A 5,223-nucleotide genomic window follows, 5' to 3' on the forward strand; every position below is an offset into this window, starting at 1 on the left:
GCGTGATGAAGAGAGAGAGATCAAATGGATAAGATCAAAGGAAGATTCATCCTTATCCATTTAAAATCTCACGCTATCCTCTCTTTTCCCTTCACGTATTTTTCATCATCACGCCTCCAGATGAGATCCATCACGAGATCATGATCTCCCATCATCCCATGATGAAGATCCAATGGCTCCAATCCATGGCGCCATCCATTTGATCCTTCTCTTCATCCAATGTTGATCCAACGGTCAAAATTAAATGATTTATCAAATCTAATCCTATTAGACTCAAACCAAGCCAATTAGGTGCCAATTCTTGGCTAACCCATATTAGAATATGATCTAATCAAATTAGATCAATTAAGAATCAGATTCGAATCCAATTCGAATCAGGAGCTAAGGTTTGCAACACCTGCTAGGATGTTTATCTTGCAAACATGATCTAATCCAATTAGACCCTTGATAAGTTTCCTTGTGTGTGACCCATTGGGTTCCATACTTAGCCAGCAATAGGTGTGAGTGCGAGTTGACCCAACTTGATTAGAACTCTTCTAATCGATTTAAGTCCAAACTGCGCGAACCCGAACTTAATAATTAGAATCCTTTCTAATTGGTGATCGAATTAAACTCTTTAATTCAATCAAACCTATAAGACAAGATTGACGTCTAGCAACGTATCATGTCTACCCAAAAAATATGAAATATGGTGGAAATACCAAAAATATCCTTCAGTGGCAAGTTACCATGCAATTCAATCCTTTAATCAAACTGCGTCCCGAATATGCATATGAGTATGAATATATGTCAAACTCAATTTCATATTCATATCTTTCTCAATCTTTTAATGATAATTCAAATAATGAATCATTAAAAACTCTTTCTAATTTTTATTCTGCTTTGATCAAAGGCTTCCTGAATTATCATATGATTAGAATAAATAGGATGCGATTTTCTCTTACTAGAAGTGATTAATTCCTTGTTGACCTACTCATAACCTTCATACACAATCCACCATATCCAGAAGACCTCGTACACAACTTATTGTCATGAATGAGTGTAAACCAAAATATGGATTTATGTGCACAAGATACCATGGTGATCTAAGGTCAAAGGATCAGTTGCACAACTCCCACTAAGAAAATTATCTTTTGACATGTAAGTAAGACTTCATAAGATTTTTCTTTGTAGGTCAATTCAGTGAACTCATTCCTCTAATGAGCACTCACATCTTTGTATTAGTATCTCACACAAGTGATTGTGAGATCAATCACCCTCTGCATCGAGCATACATAAGATGTGCCAGTCTTTCCGATAAACATTGATCCCCGACTCAATGTACCAATAACTGAAAATATTTAAGATTAGGATTTTAGGATTTTAGGTCTCACTAGTATGATCTCATCATAGCCTCAAAACCATTGCCCTAATCTAAGGGATTTATCACAAATATAATCAACAGTATATGATAAAACATAATGCCTTTATTCATTTTTTAATGTCATGTACATGATTTGGACAAATCAAAAGAAAAAAACTTTCGCAATGCATATTGCGATTGGCTTGTAGGGCATTTACTCTTTCAATATTTGGATGAAAAAGGGGGAGACTTTACTCTCAAATTTGAAAAGCTGAAATTCAGCAACTTGAGCTCTTCTAAAACTAATTTTAAGATAAGTATCAATATGCTCATACTCAATATTTTGTAATCATCAAAAAGGAGAAGATTGAGGATGATAGTGTTATTTTGATGATTAACACAACCATTGAGAGAATATCTAATTAAATACTATAAGTTAATTTGATACATCATTACTGAGTTCAACACTCTCGGTACATTAAAAGAATGAGATCAAGATATATTTCAATGATTAATAATGAGATAAAATTAGCGATAGAAAAGAGATAGTGAATTCTAAATTCTAATTCAACAAAGTTTCAAGTGAAACATACTCTTAAGGGGGCAATAGTAATTTTCATTGTTAAGAGTATGTAGCAATACCATGGCATACATTCAAAATTGCTTGAAGTATATTTCATTGATTATACGGATGAATCTAACCTTAGGTTGCAGCAAAGTGTGGAATGAGTCGACCCCAAGATTGATGGAGTCGACCCTGGTACATCATGGAACCATCAGGCACACTTCTGCAAAAATGGCGCGGATGAACAGTAGTTGAGTCGACCCCAAGCTTGCTTGAGTCGACCCCATCTTCAAGCCTCAAGAAAACAAATCTCTGGAATCTCTGAGAGCGTCGACCCTAATGTAACTTGAGTCAACCCCACCTTGAGTCGACCCCAAGGCTGTGTCATTCAAAACTGGGTCTCTGGAATCCCTGAGAGGGTCGACCCCAATGGACCTTGAGTCGACCCCACTGAACCTTGAGTCGACCCAAAAAGAGTTGAGTCGACCCTAGTAAAAAATGGCTGAAATATAAGGTTCTGTGTTTCCTGAGAGGGCCGACCCCAATGTAGCATGAGTCGACCCCAGTGAAAGTTGGGTCGACCCCAGTGAAAGTTGAGTCGACCCCAAGTCTGATGAATAGTGGTTTGAGTCGACCCTAGAAAAGGTTGGGTCGACCCCAGCACGGGCAGAAGCATAACGGCTAGTTCTGCAGAAGTACTTTTTATTCTCCCAACAGTAAGTAACGCCTAGTTTTTGAAATCTAACCAATGGAGGGTGTCCAATGGATGAGAAAAACTATTTAAAGTGATACTATTCATCAGAGAAAGCATTCTTTTGCAAAATATCAAAGCTTATACAAGAAAGACAAGAGTCCTAATCTTCTTCATCCTATTGCTTTATTCTAGGAGCCAAAAAGAAGTGATTGAGCAGATTCTAAGAGACATTAAGAGCTCCATCAACCCTTGAAGAGTAAAGCAATCTTGGCAAAGAAGAGAGAAGTCTCATCAAAGCGATAACTATATTCTAAACTCTTCTTTGTAGCTCATAATTGTTATATTTGCTTATCTAGGAGTTTCAACCTTTCTTCTTCTTTTTAATCACCTTGTAAAGATTTGTTGGTGAGCCCGTAAAACCAACGGTGTAGGTGTTAGAGAACCCGCCCATGCCGCAGAAAAATTTTAAAAATTTCAGATGCAGCGGAAGAGGCATGCGCGGGATCAACCGTTCATCGCATGAACGTTGTTTAAAACCGTTCGTAGATAGATAAGGATTAAAAACTTTTTAAAACATTAGAAGATCAGATCTTCACCTTGTGCGGGTAGATGATCACCGCAAACTGATGATCGTGGTTTTGGATGAAGGTTCGCTTGAAGCCGTTCAAGTGCCCGGCCTCTACGGGTATCCACACGAAGCAGGAATTGATCCAAGCTTTCTATCTCCCCGGGGTGCTAGCTCCTTTGCAGAGATAACTTTTGATGGCTGATGTCCTCCCTTTTAATCAACCCTTGATTGTGCTTGGGAGGAGGAAGAAGAAGGAGGGATCTTGAAGAAGAACCAAAGCCTGACTGCAGCCCTTTTGTTTTCCTTGCGTTGGAAGAAGAAAGCAAGGATGGAGGAGGGCCGCCAATCACCTTCTTTTTGATTCCTTGCTTGTGGCTGAAAACAAGAGGAGAAAGGGGGCTCACGGATCAAGGGAGAAGAAGACTTCAATAATTAGGTCAGCCCCCAAAAGCCTTCTCTTAAATAGCATGTGGAGCTCCTACCTTTTAGGAGCTCCCTTGAAATTATTCCAAGAGGGGCGCCGGCCACTCTTGTTGCCGCACCAAGGAATCAAAGGAGGAGGGGCGTGAGCCCCTCCCTCTTATGTTGCCCTAATCCTCATCTCATGAGGATTGGGAGGCCCTAATGTGGTTTAGCCCTAATCCAATTAGGATTTAACCAAATCGTGAATCAATTAGGTTCAATCTATACTAGTCCTAATCCAATTAGAACTTGAATGAACCATGACTCAATTGAACTCTTCAATCCTAACCCAATTAGGAGTCATATTGATTCATTAGATTAATAATTAATTAGGACTTAAGAAATCCTAATCCAATTAGGACTTATTTAATTTTATTCCTAATCCAATTAGGACTCTAATTTGAATCTGAAGTCCTAATCCGATTAGGACTCTAGGAATCCTACTCCAAGTAGGAATCCAAATTTAATTCAAAACTCCTAATCTAATTAGGATTGTAGGAATCCTACTCCAAGTAGGAATCCTAGTCCTACTCCAAATAGGATTTCCAGTCCAAGTAGGAATCCCAGTCCAAGTACGAATCCTAGTTCTAATCCAATTAGGACTCTAGGAATCCTACTCCAAGTAGGACTCTTGTTTTAAGTCCAATTAATTAATTCCCTTTGTTCCTTCTTCAACTTATTATCAATCGAATTGATTACTTGTGATTCAACCATCGAATCGGTCAATGCCTCTAGTGTGTGTGACCCCATAGGTTCTATTCTGACTGGTAGTGAGATATATTGTGATCTCTTATCACAATATCATTGAAAACTCCTTTCAATGGATCGGAACGATTCCAACTCTACTCATTAGGGTTAATCGATCATCGAGATAATCCCTGTGAGTCCCACCATCCACCAGTGACACCTAGCAGCATGTAGTGGCTACCCAGTAGAATAGAATGATGAATCTCTAGGTGCAGTTATCATGTGATACAGTCCTTCTATCGTGGATCCCTACAAGACGGAGGTCATGGATAACTCGTCAAAGCCCTTCGTTTGTCATATGTCAAGATTTATTCGACTTAAGTTCGAGAACGGAGAACTCTTTCTCCACTGTGCAATCTGCCCCGACCGAGGTCTTATGAACTCAGTCTTATAAATCACATAGGATCTCTCCTTATCTATCAAGATCGATAGATTCCTTATAGGTGCATACCCTACTCCTACAGTGAACCTACTGTAGCCAATCTACACTGCATGGACCCATATGGCTAGAGACCATGTATGTGTGCAGTCAAACTACAATAACCTCACTGTGAGTAGCCGAAGTATCGCAGGTCAAAGGACCAGTTACACTACTGCAACATCAAGCAAGTCACTGACGAGTGGATAGACATCCAAGTGACTTCTTGTCTTGGTCACGCTCAGTACCCTTGTTCTTAACAAGCACCTGCACTATTACTTCAGTGTCGCCACACTGTGCACTCGCGTCTCGTCCATCCATAGGGAAAGTAATGTGTGCACTGATCTCATCGGATCGATTACCGTCCTCGTGATGATCCATCGATTAGGAGCATTTAGAAATTAATCACTAATGATACATGACTCAA

The sequence above is a fragment of the Phoenix dactylifera genome, unplaced genomic scaffold, assembly GCF_009389715.1.
Source record: "Phoenix dactylifera cultivar Barhee BC4 unplaced genomic scaffold, palm_55x_up_171113_PBpolish2nd_filt_p 000590F, whole genome shotgun sequence".
Classification (NCBI taxonomy): Eukaryota; Viridiplantae; Streptophyta; class Magnoliopsida; order Arecales; family Arecaceae; genus Phoenix; species Phoenix dactylifera.